The 18543-nt window shown below is 38.2% G+C and overlaps 1 long non-coding RNA gene across 1 annotated transcript in view; it reads right to left on the reverse strand.

The window, feature by feature from the left end:
- The window catches only part of LOC146001309 (uncharacterized), a 29334-nt gene extending 12422 nt beyond the window's left edge, over nucleotides 1-16912 (reverse strand). The window contains exons 1-2 of the long non-coding RNA XR_014443563.1: nucleotides 16828-16912; nucleotides 12425-12573 (exon numbers count right to left, since the gene is read on the reverse strand). This is a non-coding gene — a long non-coding RNA (uncharacterized LOC146001309). The remainder of the gene's footprint in view (nucleotides 1-12424; nucleotides 12574-16827) is intronic.
- Nucleotides 16913-18543: the final 1631 nt, after the last annotated feature.

The raw sequence follows: 18543 nt of genomic DNA on the forward strand, positions 1-18543 counted from the left end.
ATCAATTGTCTCATCTAACAATAACAATGTACATGGCTCTGGAAGCTCCTCGTCTTCATCCTGTGGATCATGTTCCGTCTCTCTGCTTATAGCATCCGCCATATTTTGTGTAGTTTTACAGTGAATTGGCGTAAAATCGAACTCGGCCATCAACGTGTACCATCTAAATAATTTGTTTGAAAGTTGCGTTGAGGAGCGAATGAATGTGATTGCTTGGTTGTCTGTAAATAATTCGAAATGTTTCCCAAGTAAAAAGAATCTGAATGACTTAAATGCATATATGATTGCCAACAATTCTTGCTCGATGGTAGAAAGTCGAGTTTCATGGTCTTTTAACACTCTACTGCAATAGGAAATAGGCTGAAAATCACCGTTCGCATTCGGTTGTAAAATCACCGCACCAATAGTCTTATTGCTTGCATCCGTATATACCCTTACTTCTTTGGATGGATCATATGCCATCAATACAGGAGCTGTAAGTAAAGCTTCTTTCAACCTCTCAAACGCCGTTTGCTGTTCTTCCCCCCAGAGAAATTTCTTCTTTTTCCCTATCAATTTTTGCAAGGGAAGTGCCATCTCAGAATATGATTTTAAAAACTTCCTGACATAGGATTTTAATCCGAGAAATGTGCGAACTTGTTTCACAGTTGTCGGTGTCTTATATTTCTTGATAGAATCAATGATTTTGTCGTTGATCCGATAGCCAAATTTTGAAATTTTATGTCCTAAAGCAATAATCTCAGTGTAGCCGAAGTGACATTTTTCTATTGCAAGTTTCAATCCCGCGGTCTGTAAACATTGTAACATTTTCTCCAGAGTTACGAGCATTTCTTCAAAGGTATTTCCAAAGCAAAATAAATCATCCACATAATGGGCAAAGTGATTGGGATCCAAATTTGAGCACGCTATGTGATTGCAACGAGTCATCGCACTTGATGAACTGACGTGGCCCTGTGGCACGACGTTCATTTGATACTGTGACATTCATGGTATTGTAAATGCTGTATATTTCTTACTGTCCTCGGTGAGAGGAATATTAAAGAATCCGCTCTTCAAGTCTGCCGTACAGTAGTATTTCTTGCCCCCCATATTGTATAATATTTCATTGATGTTATTCACACCCAGAGCGTCAAATACAGACGAAACATTCAATCTGCGATAATCCTGGCATAATCTATAACCCCCCTTTGCCTTCTTTACAAGGATAACTGGACAGTTAAAGGGTGATTGTGTAGGAGAAATAACACCTTGCTTTAATAAAGTCTCAATCTGATCTTTAATTTCATCACGAAGGTGAACTGGAATTGGATAGGATTTTAAGTGAAATTCTGTGTCATCTTTTAGCTGAATTCTATGTTTATAATTCGTGGCTCTACCTATATCATCCTTTGACCACGCAAAAACATGTGGATATTTCATTAAAACAGCCAAAAGTTGCTCCTTTGCTGGGGTTCTAAATTCGGATTCACATCAAACCGACTAGGGTCCGGCCGTGCGTCACTGACGTTCCCTGACTCTTCCGTCGCGAAAACCTGTGCCTGTTCACCAATTTCATCCATAGAAGGCTCTATTATTTTCATCATATTTCGGGATGAAATAGATGAAAATCGCAGTATATCACGTACTGCAGCGTTTTCTCATCGCATTTGCAAAAAAATGGATGACAAGCCCAAAGCACGTCCACCACGTAACGCAACTCCCATGCTGCGTTTGGGATCGAACCAAGAACCTCTAGATTGAATTGGCTGATGTAGTTATTTCTCATTCATCTCTCAGAAGGTTATCACTCGCTTGGCCTAAATGTGATAAATGCAAGAGGTTACTTTTTAAAGGAATGGCGATAGAAATTAACTTAGGTTATATATGGGTTTTATACTCTCCATGATTGAACCGATATGGATTGGTTAAGAAAAGGATATTACTTGCCTTACAAATATATGAAGATTGTTCCTACACTTGTCCTCTCAACTATCACTTGTCTGATCTCCCTGTCAGACATCGAATCTATCACACACCATCGTCCAATAATCGTTCTCCACCTTGCTTTTCCACAGACCTCACTCTCTCTCCTATTCTCATGCTTCAAGATGGCGCCGAGTGCAGGCCGTGCGAAATTTGTAGCTCTGCTCTTTATCTGTTTTACGCTTGTGCTAGTACGAATCTGCGTAGTGAAAAAGTGTTTTCCGCCTTGTGAAATTGCAGTTAACGATGAGAACATATGTGAAGATCTGTTCTATGACAGTTATTTGAAAACTCTGAGTGCTTTCCCAACGCTTTGTGCTGTTCGAGGGGCAAGCGCGTGCAAGGGCGCTTCGAGGAAAACCTCGCCCGGGACCTCCGCCAGGAAGTGCGTGCTCCAGCACCTCTTCCTCTTGCTATTGCTCCATGGAGACGTCGAACTTCAACCTGGACCAGGGACGTCTACAGGGATAACAACATCAAGTGATAGTGCATTTCACCTTTACTATCAAAACGTGCAGTGCCTAAAAAATAAGTTTTTGGACTGTGAACTAATGACGGCTGAGTTCTCGGAATACGACTGTGTGTGCTTTAGTGAGTCATGGCTCAATTCTGATATCTCGTGTGCTGAAATTCCGCTATATGAGCAGTTCAATGTTTATCGCAAAGATCGTGAAATGCGTGGGGGTGGTGGTGTTATGGTGTGTGTGAACAAGAAGTGGCCCAGCAAGATACGACTGGATTTACAACGAGACTGCGAATTACTCTGGGTAGAAGTAAGTACAAACCACCATAGAAAAATGCTTGTAGGTTGTTTCTATCGGCCTCATAGGCGGAGTCCCAAAGAACTCTTAGAGTGTTGCTATGAATCTACTCTGGCAGCTCTATCCACCCACGAAGTTATTTTGTGTGGGGATTTTAATATGCATATAAAGTGGAATAATCCTGTAAATGGCATACCAACCACTGGAGACGAAGACTGGTTCATAGACAATTTTATTCATGGACTAGGTCTTCTTCAGCACAATATGCACAACACCAGAAAGGACAAAAACCTTGATTACATTCTCTCCTCTTTTGAAAACTGTGAGGTCACACCCTCGTTGAATCTCGTTCAGTCAGACCACGAGTCGCTTTGTGCTATTTTCGAAATTCCAGTGAAAGCGCGAAGCTCCCCTTCTGCACCCCCCAGGCATAAGACACCTTTGTGGAAGAAAACGCCATGGGACACCGTCTGTCGAGCCATTGACCTTTTCAATTGGAACCTGCTCTCCGAAGGGACCGTGACCGAGGCTGTTGAACTGTTTACGGACGTGATTCATGCCCTAATTCAGGACTATGTGCCACATAAAACAATCAAAAGTAAAAAGTTCCCCCCTTGGTTTGATAAAGAGTTGCAGCATCTGTTACTTAACAAAAAGAGAGCATGGCAACTGTGGAAACGTTTCCCCAATCCCCACACACACAACACTTTCAAAGCACTTCGAAAGCATAGTAAAGACCTTATGAAACAGAAATACACCGAATATGTCAACACAGTCACAAACGAACTCCTTACTAATTCAAAGAGATTCTGGACATTAATAAATTCACGAAGACAAGCCAAGCGCATCCCTTTAGAAGTAACACACAATGACATTTCAGCTGTTGGTAATGATAGAGCTGAACTTTTCAATCTAACATTTCAAAATAATTTTGTTTCAAATGATGTTTTAGATCACCCGCCTATCAAATCTATCTGCTCTCACTCTCTTTCTACCGTCTTTGCAGAACCAGGAGAAGTCTTGCACTTCCTTACCTCCTTTTCTTCTCACCGAGCATCTGGACCAGACAATATTCCTACTATGTTCCTACAAAAAACAGCTCACTCACTAGCTACTCCTCTTGCAATGTTATACAATAGGTGCTTCTCTGAAGGCTGCTTTCCCACTCAATGGAAGAAAGCAAATATCATTCCTATTTTTAAATCTGGAAATGCTAACGATACTACATGTTATAGGCCCATTTCTCTCCTTTCCACACTTGCTATTGTCTGTGAAAAAATTCTAAAAAAAAGACTTCTGAAATTCACATCCCCTTACATTAACCCTGCACAACACGGCTTTCTTCCAAATTCTTCATGCCTTACCAATCTGTCTTGTATGCAATCCTGTGCCATAAACGCAATTACTAATCGTAATCAGTTAGATGTTGTTTACTTTGATCTGTCCAAAGCTTTTGATTCAGTGGATCACCACTATTTACTGCATAAATTATCTAACAGATTTAACATCACTGGAAACACGTTAAAATTAGTGAAAGACTATCTAAGAAATAGACAACAACGCGTTATACTTTCTGGAACTCATTCTAACTGGCTTCCTGTTATATCTGGTGTGCCGCAAGGAAGCGTTCTTGGCCCTCTGTTATTTGTATTATATCTGGATGATCTCACAGACCTCTTTAATTCCCCCATCAAATCTCAAGCACAATTCTAATGTTTGCCGATGATTGCAAGATTATGAGAGAAATAAAACAGCCATCAGACATGCAAATTCTCCAAAATGACATTAACAGATTCTCTGAATGGTGTAAGCAATGGAAACTGTCCACAAACCCTTCTAAATGCTCATACATAACAATTTCATTGAAACAAAACATTCTTGAAGGCAATTATACACTCACCGACCTCCCTCTAGCAAAAGAAGCGCAACACCGAGATCTAGGTATCCTCATAGATTCAAAACTAAAGTTCGATAATCACATATCAACCATCACAAAAAAGGCAATGCGTATGCTAGGCCTACTTTACAGATTCACCGAAATCAATAACCCGAAAGCACTTTCCATTTACTTCAAGATATTTGTGTCCCCCATTCTAGAATATTGTTCACCAATCTGGAATATGGCTGCCCATTCTCATACCTCCAAGATCGACAGTGTTCTCGGCTTTTTCCTCTCCATCGTTCGATATAGAGTGCCTGCCCTGAGACACCTGCCTAAGAGAGATCTTCTTGTAAAACTGCATATTAATACTCCAGAAACTCGTAGATACATTGCAGATATGAAATTGCTATATAAGATTATAAATGGAGACTTAAGATGCAGCATCCCACTCCACGAACTCTCCCTCAGAGTGCCTACACATAAAACACGGAGCAAGGAAACTTTTCACACTACAACTCCCAGGCTCTCACTCATACAACGATCACTATTCCATAGGCTACCGAATCATTTCAATATAATCTCAAACCAAATAGATATATTCACTTCATATTCATTTTTTATCAGCAACATAGAAAAAATTGTACATAAGTAATGCTTTTGTGAAACTGATCTTTTTACCTTGGTCCTTTTTTTGGCTTGTTTTATTTTTGTTTATTTTATGTTATCCGTTCTTTTGTTTTTAATCTTAGTCTATTGTTTTATTGTTGTTTCTTTCTGGTTTAAAATGGCTTCTGCTGTACTGGAAATTTCAATAAATTTCAATAAATAAATAAACTCATCACACCTCCTGACAATTCCAACACTCATCCACATACGCCTTCCAAGTCAATCACCCGACCTTTGCCTGATTACTTATTCAGCATTCCTATCTCTGTTACCTGCTATGCTAAGACTTTATACTTCTTACCCAATACCTTGGGTACGATCAAGACCATCTTGAGGTTCAGGCCACAGCGCTCAGTCAAGACGTCATCATCTGGAGGCGATCGTCTTAACGCTGTAAACCCCTTGTCGTAATTTTACCGTAGAGAATTAATGTATATTTATCTCGTTTATGAAGTTAATTTTTTACATTTTCCCTCCCGACGAATATAGTTAGAAGAAAAAAGTATAATATTAAATATTTACACAAAAAGTTTCATTCAGGAAGTCACTATGGCCACCACAAAAATTCCTACCATAGCACAAAGAAAGAGTTGAAAACCGTTAGAAACTTTCTGGCGGAAAAATTTAAACATTGTATATCTTTGAAAAATATTATCGGTAATATTTGTCAGCTCCAGTAAAACTCGTAACCGCTTTTGTATGAACTTTTGTTGATTAAATCAAAAACACCATGTTAGGTTACCTAATCAATTAAATTGTCTTTAACTTTATCCAAAATTAATCAACCAGATAATGCAGATATTCTGTGTAGCTATACAATCTCAATACAGAAACTTAATTTCTATATCCTTGCATCAAAAGCGAAAGAAATTGGTACAAGGGCTATGTTACATTTCTGTGAATAAAGACTAAACCTAAATCATTTGTCACGTTGTAATTTCGACCTTATTGACTTTATTGAACGAAAGATAATAAACAAATTGAATCTTTTCATTGTCGTTAATAAGACCTGTGAAAATAACTTAAAGAGTTTCAACATTTTCATTGAAAAGAAAAAGCAGATTAATTTGTCGATCTTAGCGTTCACTTGGGAAATAAACATTTGGAATATTTCCTTACGCTGTTTTTACACTGTTAATAAAAATACATGAAGAATGTTAATAAATTATGAAACAATAAACACTATCACTGATTTAATAATCAAAGTTAAGAACATCGAAGCTTCACAAAGACAAACAATAAAAAGCAGTTCATATGAAACAGTTTTCTGTGTGAAAACATTTGAATTTGAAACATAAGTAATATATTCTTGGATACACATCGCACCCTTGTATTTGAATGCACAACATGTCTTCCATTAGCCTCCGATTAGCATAAAGAAGCATAAAGCGGGGTAAAATAAGAATGTAAATGTACACATGTATCAACTTTGTCCTGTTGTACAGCTTTCTTTCATTAAGCATATATTGAAACTGAAAATTTGTGTAAATAATATGAATATTTTATCGAATGCTTGCATAAAATTTACACTAAGAAACTGCTTTGGTGTAATGTAATGTTGATTAAATCTTGAAACAAATTAATTTGCAATCATAAGCAATAATCTTAACGTTAACCAACGTTTGTAATTCGGGGTAAATTATTTGATATTTCTAAAAAAAATGTTGACAAGAGATAAAACATGACCACATTTAGGAGTATATTAGATGTCTATTCCGGACACATGAACTATTTACTCTTATTTATTTATGAGGATAAAACCTTTGTTACGTAACTTGTATCTTTTCGTAGGGACGGAATCACATGGAATTGCACTAAACATTTTTCATTTTCAGCAACATCTTGAAGAAATTTGAACGTTACTCTTACCTTTTTTCATCGTAATTGCCTCGGCAATTGAGCACACAACACTTATACACCATACCTCTTGCATATTTAAGCATATTTACACGTCATGTAAACTCGATTACAGTTCTCAAATTTGCATTACAATTCCATATTCACTAAAAAGGTCCAACATTGATTCCGAAGAAGCAAATGAAACATGGCGGCTATCTCGCCTCCAGTTGATGACGCTTAGGCACGTGCCCGGAGCAAGCCATGAGGCTTTTAGATAGAGAAGGTAATGGTACGATACGGTATAAATGACAATAAATGATAACATTCACTGAATACAGTGACCACGCAGGGTCGAAGCTAATAAACGTAGAGGTGGATCCGTTAACGTTTTCAGAATAGAGCGACCACGCAGGGTCGGAGGTAATAAACGTAGAGGTGGATCCGTTAACACATTTAAACTAAAAGTGTACGCTTCGCAGGGACTTTTAGCATGCACTCTTTATCCAAACCTTCTTAACAAAATATAATATTGCGACCGCGCAGGGTCGTTACACGTTGTAATCAAACAGAACATTTCCGAGAGGTGTCGTTGCAATCAAACAGAACATTCGCACGCATTATTAGCATTTTACCAACTAGAACGACGTTTACAAACAATGAAGTCAGTGGCGGCTTGCAATCACACATTCCCGATTATTTAGAAAACGGCTCGTTTGCAGACCCATGTTTACTGAGACTTTTTTGCTTCTGTTATCGTGTACTTTCACCTGTGTCAGTTTGCGCTATTACTTTTGATTGATTGATTGATTGATTTAGTTTATTTTACTTCGCGTTTTGTGCCTCTTGGCTAATTTGCGAAGATGGGGATGAGTGATGAAATGATGAAATTGATGAATTGACATTCACAAACAACCAAGCGGGATTCGAACCCGGGACCTTTGGCGTCACAGCGCGATCTGCTAACCACTCGGCCACATGGTCCGGCTATTACTTTTGAGACACCCTGTATATATGTATGTGTGTATGTGTGTATGTGTGTGTGTGTGTGTATATATATATATAAGGGAAGTGTATGAAGCTTTGAAAGACTGGTGCCTTGAGGACAAAGTGCATGCGATAAGCTTCGACGCTATTAATTCAAACATTGCTTTCTGTTGCATGTTGGCATCATAATTGTACTCATCATTGCGGCTACCTTCGGAGTTTACATGGGATCCGTGGGATCATCGTCAGCTCCAGAAGTTCTCCTCTTCAAATGTTTTCAATCACACCGATATTCCATTAACAAGGAGGAGTTTGAGACCGGAATATATCGTGCAGATGTTGCAATCTCCTTATCAGATGTCAGGTAGGATATCCTCAAATTACTTACAAGCACTTGAATGGCACCTAAAGTGATCTAAACCTTGAAAGTCTGAATGTTTCGTGGACAGTTTACTCTCTCCCGAAAGGATGAAAAAGCACTGCGTACACTTTATGTTTTCTAATTAGAGTGCATCTGAAAGCATGGATAACAGGCGCTCTAGCTGCAAGCGAATCTTACAACAATTTGCTAGTACAACTTCTGAAGATTCTCCCCGACTTCTCTTAAATACACACGTGAATCTCTAAAGAAACTTCCGAACAATTTTCTAAATGCGTCTGAATGTTTGATTGCTTTCGCGTTTTGTAACCACCAAGTTTCTCGACCAAGTGAAAGCAACTACAGAAACAAGACAAGGCAAGTCTCCTCCAAAGCGAGCAACCGTTGACCTGAGTTATTCTACGAAAAGAATGCTACATTCCCCCTGTACAGTTTGTTAACCCTTTCCTCTTTTTGCCGATAGCATTGACAATTTCAAGGCCTACACTCAAGCCATCTCAGGATCATGAATCACGAACACTGAATTTATCGTTTAACAGTTTATTTTGGTAACAATCATACAGTCACTTTGGTGTAAATGGGGGAGTAAAACTCAGGTTCTTCGATGAAATTATTTGGCTTTTACTGAATGGAAATATTGGCAAATTTTGAGTAAGTCTGGTCCACCCAGACAGTCTCCTTCCTAGTCCACCCAAGGAATGCGTTTCCTAGTCCAGCCAGGGAGACTGAACCAAAATGTAGGTTCTTGTGGAGAATTTTAAAGCTTCTGTGATTTCCTTTATGCTATTCCTGGAATGTTAAGGAATTCAGTGGTGATTTGTTTTGTGATTAAGCCTTGTGCTGTGAAAGATTTGTTTATGTCAAGCATAGTATAGAATAGGCTAGGAATTGGGTATTCATGTTTCACGTAGACATCTCATTACAAAACCTTTACATGCGTCGTTGACTGAGTATCGTGTACTATTTTACCTTCTATATTGATTAAATACCATTCTCTAAGAAGTCTCAAAGCACACAGGTTGAGTTTGATATCGCTCTAAGCAAAGGTAGAAACTCTACATTTTTTATGTGTGTGTAATTTAAATTCGTGTAGAATGAAATTCAAGTTTAGTTGGAAAATAAATCTTTCTTGTATCCTACAAATGAGTTCTGGCTGCATACGTGAATATTAATTATTTTTAAGGAAAACCTAGACATATTTACAACATTTTTGAACAGTAAAGGATTTTTAGTGTCAGATAGACAAGGTAAACTTATGATGAATCAAATAAAAAACACGTGTATAGTCAACGTTAAAAATCCTTAGTTCAATATTTTATGGGTATGTTCTTCCTCTGTATTTGCATACGATGAATTTTCATTGTAACTTTACAGTACAATATTTCTTCTGTGATAACGGATAGTTTGTTACTTCAGTGCAAGGGGAAGATATTATTATTAATCTCATTGCATATCACGTGGTTTGCAATTAATAAACCATAATGTAAATAACAGATCCAGAAGCAATTACAATAATGAAGTATTAAGTAAGAGTGTTGGAATTGAAATGTTTCTTGTCTTGAATTTTACGAAAACCACAAAATGACCCAGTATCATGTATATTTAGTAAATATATAATAAATTAGAATATTTTCCAGGTATTTCCTTTACACAATCCAAGACAAGATGGAAAAAAAAATATTTATTCCTTTTCCTTAATTATTACATTCCAATTAAAAAAGTCGATTTGCTTTCCAAGTATCGAGCTCAAACATCGATATGCGATTAATCGATAGTTTTTCACTGTTTGAGTTCGTTGTCTTCCCCCGCCAGATGCTTCTGCTTGTACTGGGTATGTACAGTCTGTGGTTTATAAGGCCTTAGAAAAGTGTTCGCACAAAGTCAATAGAGAATATGCTCAGTGTCCCATCCTGTAATAGGTAATCTTTGGTAATATGCTTCAAATTGCTACTAAAGGGTTTATACCTCAGGTGTTACACTCCAACCCCCTTTCATAACATAATTTTGGCATCATAGTTTACATTAGTTGAAATTATTTATACATATATTCATTGAACGTTACAAATTTTAAAAGTTGAGATATTATACATTTCTTTCTTTTAGCTTGTTTTACCAAAAAGAAATTTTAATTTATAAATTGTAGACATAAGTTAATTACATTCAGGTTAGTTACTTCCTTACCATTGAGAGCTGATTCGCGGAACAACAATTACATAATATAATAACTCTACAATCATTCAACGTCATATTTGTTACAGAGCCGTAAGAAGAAGTTAGATAATTTCGTTACAATAAACTCCATAACATTTTCCAAGCAGCTGAAACTTCGACAAGGCTTCCTTCTAACTGATGCAGAAGCTTATCTGATGGTAAGAGACCTGTAGCAAGGCCAAGACGAAAATGGAGGGATGACATTGAGATGGACCTAAAGGAAATCGGTAAGGATTGAAAAGATTGGACTTATGTTTCCCAGAATAGGGACAGGAGGCTTGTGTTGCTGCAGCCATAAACCTTTAATTTTAAGAAGGCTAGAGAGTTAGTTAATTAGATCCAGAAATATGGAAGGATCAAGAAGACTTCTAGTTCGTGCTATTAATGTTATCAATGATCATGCTGAACGAGGTGTGGCTCTAATTTAACAATAAAGCGGGTATCTCACAAGAAACGAGACTCAGTTCCAGTTCTTGCTGCAACAATCATGAAGTTTCTTGTTTGCAATGTGCAATGTCTTTCTCAGTGTTTACGTTGTAACTTTATTAATAACGTAAAATAATTAAGATTTAAACCGTATACTAACTACTGACATATAAGTTAATTATAAGTTAGTTATAAGTTATTGCATATTCATTACAGGTAAATTTTAGGCCCACTGAGCTATCAGTAAATATTATTTTTCTGAAACTTTACATACTTTCTTTTTACTAAAAAGGAACAAATCTAGGGGGTGAGACCCCTCAAATGTTATTTTTAAGAAAAACTCTAATGCAGAGCCACCGAGGGGGGCAACAGTAGATCATGTAAGTAAACTTGTATAAATTTTATCCTTCATTTAAAGATAGTGCGTATAAAATATAAGATTAGAACTTTCTGTTTCTTTTCTTTTTACAAAATTCATTTCCATTATCTAAAAATGTAAGTCAAAAAGTTGGTTTTGGATCCTTATTATTACATGACTCTATCAAACGGCTACTAAAGAATGCAATATTTACCCTCAAATTCTCCTTTATACTCCTCACTACAAATATTATCTTGAATAATATTCGAATAGACTACTTGTGCCATTTTTTCTCAATTTACTAAAAGTTGATGGATACCAACTGGCATTATTGAAAATTAACTGATTTCCTCCGAATTTTCTGTCATTTTTTGGGAAAGTTTAGCAAATTGTAGCAAAACCTAATTTTCTCGTGTTGGAGAGCAAGAGGGTACAAGGAAAGTGTGTGGCTGAAAGCAATGCAAAGACAGAGAGAGGAAGTCAGATAGAAGAAATGAATAGAATCGTGGAAGCAAGACAAAATAGATGTTTAGAGAAGAGAACAAGACATGTGACAAAGATACAGAATGTAAGAGTGAACGTGCAACGAAAGGCAATACGAGAGACCGCTCAGAGCCCACACTACGGGAGGAAAGTGACAGAGAACGTCAAATATCAAGATCAATTAAACACACAGAAGAAGGGTGAAATAGAGATGAAAAGTTATAGAGTAACTTCATTAGTAAATATACATATATCTGCCCACTCTCCTCAAACTTTACTGCTGACGCCATTGGCTGTAGTCACTCACATTTCTCATGTAAGTATGGAATCTAGAATCTATTTTTTTTTTCACATTTTGTGGGGGTGGGGGAGAGGTGTAATAGCAAGCTTTGAGTTTTGTTTGTGTTGTACATTTTGCATTCATTATCTTCTGACATATATGCCCAAAACAAACGCCGTAATTGTTATCCTACCTGATAGCAAAATCATTCTGTATCTTGAAATCAGAAGCTCTCCATGCAGTCACTTGCGGAATCTAGTGGAATCAGTTCAGCATTCAAAACCATATTCCTGTTCTTGATGTTGTTCAACAGCGTCTTGAAATACGATGACTTTACGGCATCTGAAAACAGCAGAATAATCGATATTAACTAGATGTGGACCCTTATGTCCTGTTCCGCAAATACCACCTCGATTACAATGAAGAGAGAAAGTGTATTATTTTTAATATTATTATTACTATTCTTTAGAAGTTAATTCCTCGACTTCCGTGGCGGAGTGGTTAGAACAACGCACAACGACGCCAGGGGTTCCGGGTTCAAATTGTGGCATGGGCGTTTTTTGTGGGTGTCCTCTATCATTTTCATCACACTCATCTTCATCTTGGAGGTTAGGCAGAAGTGGCAGAAAAGCGAAGTGAAATAAACTAAATCAATCAATCAAATCGTGTAAAGTTAATTCGACATGATGTGTAAACCAGTGGTGATGATGATAATACCACAAAACACACAAGCCGTTACAAACTTCATATCATAACAATACGCAATATAAAACGGTCCCCTTGACTATAACATCATTATTCCTTTTTGGAGGTTTTCTTGTTTTGAGTTTTCTTTTATGTACATTTAGGCTAATTCGGACTTCTACAGGGAGGGGGAAGTTTCAAATTACAGGGACACCTCAAACTCTTGGTATCGTACCATTAGTGGCGTTGGTATATGTATGTGCATTTATGCACGAGGTCGTTCAAGTCGAACCGGTAGTTCCGACTCTCCTGAAGAACGGAACACACCCAGACACACTGTACGTACAATTTTTTTCTTACGAGAAACAAGTATTTCTACTATTATCCGCATGGAGCGCTAACGTCTTGGGTAACGTGAGTCACTTGTTAAACAAAGTGGTGAATAAGTTTGTGGGTGATTACATTGGAGACCATGCTGCCGCGAAATTTCTTGCGAAGGAAGGCATAGAACCGAGTGAAATTCCCAGAAGACTTCAAGCACAGTGCGCTGATGGGACTCTTATCCACAGTAAAACGTTCAACGATGCAAACCGTTTAAATACTGCAATACAACAGTACAAGACGTTCCGAGGAAGTTCTGGAGCCAAGGGCGTCGTGGGCGACTTCCACCGAGGGCCTGTTTTATTTTTTCATACATTGATAAATAATTTACACAGTTGAAATTAAATATAACACACATAGTATCAATTAAGAAACATACAAAAGTGGAATAAAGGGGGGCGTAGAGGGCGCTTTACTACCCGAAGGGCGACAAATCCTCAAATAATATGCACGGTTGAAATGCAATAAAGCAAATATGGAGCAGCAGGAAGTTTAATGGCGAGTGACTGAAATAGGGGCGACGAATGATAGGGTGACGAAAGATGGAGACGACGAAAGCTAGAAGGCGACGAATGATCAACCCACCTTGGACACGTTATCAGAAAACTATAGTTCATTGGAGTCGTTACCACATTCATCCTGGAACACGACTGTTACACTTCTTTTCCGGGTTTATTTACTGCGTATTTGATTTTCCTCACTTTACCCGTAACTGTGGCCTCTGTAGAACGCACACTTTCGAAAATTCAGCCAATAAAATATTGTCTGCGGAATAGTGCTTCTCGGCAAAGATAAACAAACATATCCGTTTAGAGCAACGAGCACAGGCAAATGGAACTGCTAGACGTTGAACACGCTGTGAAACACTTTGCTCATGCCAAAGCACGCAAGCCAGAATATTTTAGCTTTTGAAATAATTATTTTAAGCTGAATTTAATATCGTTACTTATTTCTTGTATTTTGATTGTTCGATATGTAATAACTGCACATTCATTACTTGTTTTTCTGTAAAATGCTAACTTCTATCAATAAACATGAAACAGCAACACGATGACGATTTTCTGACTTATAAATATTATAAGCATGCAATTCATAATTGTAACCGTCACATAGTGCAAGAAATTGTATGGCTGAATGGGGGGGGGGGGGGCAAACATGACACACGGCTGGGCCTCCAACGTTTTAGTTACGACAGTGATATTATGACATAGCAGGACCGTAGTTTGTGAGGGAAGTGTGCTGGGTGCCGAAAATTTGAAGTGAGAGGGGGGGGGGCGTAATGAGTGTCCGCCTCCTCCGAGAGAACGTCTTTAATTCGCCACTGGCTGGAGCTGCGGGTCGACTCAGATGGGTGTGTAAGGGGGTCTCGTGGATGGTTGCATTTGGGAAGCATGATGATGGGTGGAGGTGAGGTGGAGAATGCGAATTTGATGCAAGAGCATCCGATGCACAGCATGTGAATAATTTATACTAAGCGTATGCTAAGCATAGGGTGGCAATGAGTACTGCTAGGAGAAGGATGATAATGTAGGAGGCGAGGTGGCCACGGGATTTTAGAAGTTTGTTGAAATCGAAAGCCCTTGCCATGCGCAGGCCAAAGAGAGAGGGGAGAAGGTGGTAGAGAGGAAAGAGGAGAAGGGCCACACAAAGAATATTATTGTTGGGAAGTCCTATGAAAGGCTTACAGTGAGTATTGGGACGGTTGTATATTGTGTATTATTATTATTATTTTGAATTTGAGTTTTGTTTTATGCACAGACACGATGATCAGTTTGATTGATTGAGTTGGTGTTTTAAGTCCACTTTATGCACAGTAAGGCTAATCGGGACTGGACCTACAGTTTAAAGTGGGATCCGAACCACTATGTGCCTCCAATACGCTGATCGGGGCTGGGCCTTCAGTTAAAACTGGGATCCAAACCACTATGTGCCTTCATCGTGTCTCGAACCCGTGATCCCTTGATTACAATTCGTCGACGTTACCACAGTGTGTATTGTTAAGGTAGAGAATGTGTAGTGTCTAATAGAGGCGGTAGAGTCTGTAGGCGTTTATGGAGACGGGCGTGAATTTGAAATTTTTGGTAATTTGTCCAGGTAGCTGGTAGGTTATGGATGAAGCGATCTGTGGCAGATTGAATAGAACCACAGGGAAAGATAGGACGCATTCGAATATCCTCCGTGATTTAACATCAATATTGCAAGCGACTTGTAGCAATACTATATCAAATTGCTACAAATCAACACACATAGTATATGTGTGTGTGTGCGTGTGTGTGTGTGTGTGTACATAAATTCATGCTATAAATATATTTCCAATTTATTTATATAACTGTAATACAGGTAGCTACTTTATAGAACAATACCGTAGTAAATATCTGCTATCGTTGACCTCGCCAACGACGAATGGACACTTCACTTGCAGCAAATCGTCGACCAGCTTCATTGTTTCTCACACTAAATAACTTTTTATTTAAATGCTGAACATTATATATGATGCTTCTGGTTCTCCATTTCTAACGTCCGCTTAATGTGCATTCTACAAAAGCTGACTCATTGACCACCTATTTACTGAAAAGAGCAGACGAATAAACTTTGTTCCTTTGTTTCCCTTCTCATTTCACTCCCAGAAATAGAGTGACACCTTGTGAAATGTTGATTGTTGTAACGAAAAATTTAAAGAGAAGACAATTTCGATAAGAGTGTTCATCAATACCAATATTTGGGTAAAACATCTAGGGAAAAACTTGCTTATTGAAATTTGCAAATACTCTATTCTATATTACCCTAATAAGTCATCTTGGTATTACCCATCAAGTCCCATCGCAGCTATTTCCTAGTTTTGAGACTAGAATCAGCTGCTATTTCTCCTCAACTTTTGTCGTGGAGCTGAGTCAACATTAAAATTCCACAGCTCCCAAGGTGATCGAACACCAGACCACTCGCACCATAAGGCTAGAGAGCTATCCACTCGGCTACTTGGGAGCTCAACGTTGAACACTTTTGCTACTAAATTCCTTGAATTGTAATGATTTAGACTAGGGATAGCAACAAAATCCGGATTTCAAATTTCCCTATGTTCGTTTCGGAAACAACGGATAATCCGAATTTGCAGAAAGAACATTTCGATTTAGGATTTGTAGAATACCCGTACAGTAATGACGAATAAAATGGATATCCCCGAAAATTGGATAAAGGATAAAACTCGCCGAATAATGTGCACATTTGGATATTCTGGCATTTTGGATAATCCGGATATTTGAAATCTGAATAAAAAATATCTGATATCCAGATAAAATTTAATCTGGATTTGGCCATCTTGGTTTAGAGCATTTCCTTAACTTTACACTTATGTAAGGTCATTGTTACGACATTAAGCAGTGGGATGATAAAATACGTAGAGTTTGTAATCTTTTTCACAAGCTTTTTCTATTGGTTTTAAGAAGTGCAAGAAACTTTCTCTCTCTCTCTCTCTCTCTCTCTCTCTCTCTCTCTCTCTCTCTGCTACTTCTAAGCAATTGTCATCAAACTTACCTGTCTGAATTTTTATCATTCACACAACATTCTACAGTATGCAGGTTGCCAGTACGTGATATTGATGTCTGCTCCAAGAGGAATTGTCGCTGTAGAATGTGCAAAACAATGTCACTCACAAGGCGCATGCCCCGCCCCCCTCAACCATTAATGTACACGCAATCCACTAGTTAGTTGGATTACAGAATGAGATAAAAGGTAGAAACTTCCGCTCAATATTTTCACATGATACCACTGACCTTGGTGCGGAATATCGTATTGCAATATGTAGGTATAGTAAGTAGATTTTTTAAAATTCCTAACATAAGACTTCAAAACTATGCCGCTCTCGAAGTTTCAAATCAAAGGAATTTTCCCCACCAAACTCCAAATGTCTGTTACAAGATTGAAATTCCGGTTTTCTCATTTTCACATTAGATGCTTGCCCAAGATGAGCTGCATAATGCGAATGGCATTTCGCGAAAATGAATGTACAATACTGTATGACCAGAATGTAAATAGCTTTGAGAAATTGTTTGGAACATGTTATTATATTTGCCACATTATACTCTGTCTCGGTTATCTCTTGAGCAAGCGAACGAAAATAAGTTTCTGCCCAAGAAGTAACGCGAGACGGCTCCTCCAACAAACACGTGAGAGGGAACGGGATGCCTGGAGGAGGAAAAGCGACTGCCGTTACTAGCCTTCACAGCAACACGTACTGCTTTGCTCTGGCCACTCGATTTCCTCCCCGGTTCTTTGGGGCTATGTGCGCCCTTGCTCCAGAGATAACCGAAACAGAGTATAGATAGAGTATACGAGTAAAATCTAGTTCCGTGTTTCAGACCTCAAGTTTAGCTTGTAAAATAAACTCGCGAATAATTAATAAAGTTTGTAAGATTCCTAACGACTCTTAAGACAAAATTTCAATTAAGAAAGTGCACTCTTAATGTGATTTTCAAAACTCAATACAAAATCATCTCTTTTGATGTAATGGAGTGTTTGAAAGTAACCGTACCGTAGCATTGCCGTGGAATTATTTCACACAAAGTATTCCATGAAAAACCGGTAGTTTTACGCCATAGATCTGATTATGTATCTTATCTATTTCAATGCCAAAACAGTTAACTTTCCGAAATCAGTATTTCAATAAGAGTAAATATCATGTGATATGTACACCTAAACGCACGGATATGAAAATAGGCGTCTGGGCAAAATTGCGCTGTTGCCACATATGGGAAAAGCAAAGCGAGAGTGGGACAATAGTCAATGGTTCCCGCGCACTGTGTGGCAACGTCAATCGGGCTGCGTTGCCTAATTGGAGCGTCAAACCGACCTCTCTCCGGGGCACTTTTGTGTCGTCCCTGGCCTTTCCAGCAAATACTGTCAGTTTGTATCACATGGATTACAAAGACCAACTCTACAACGAGATCTTTCATTCTCTTAAACCTTCGAACACATGGGGTTGTGCTCCGACGTGGAAACAGCGCCAATTTCTACCACCTGCCTAATTTCATGGTCGTGCGTTTAGTCGATGTTGACTACGTCATTTTTAACAGACTGAGGAGACGGGAAGAAGCTGGCTCTATTATCTAAAGATCGCAAGTTCGAGTCCTTGGCAGAACGGACCTTTTTTTTTTAATTTTGAGGGGAATCTAGGAAAAGTATTGTATTGTCGAAATTTATTACGGTCACAATATGAAAGTTATACTTATACTGTACTAAACTTAATTACTC

This window comes from Lepisma saccharinum, chromosome 17, assembly GCF_977018435.1.
Source record: "Lepisma saccharinum chromosome 17, izLepSacc3.1, whole genome shotgun sequence".
NCBI classification, from domain to species: domain Eukaryota; kingdom Metazoa; phylum Arthropoda; class Insecta; order Zygentoma; family Lepismatidae; genus Lepisma; species Lepisma saccharinum.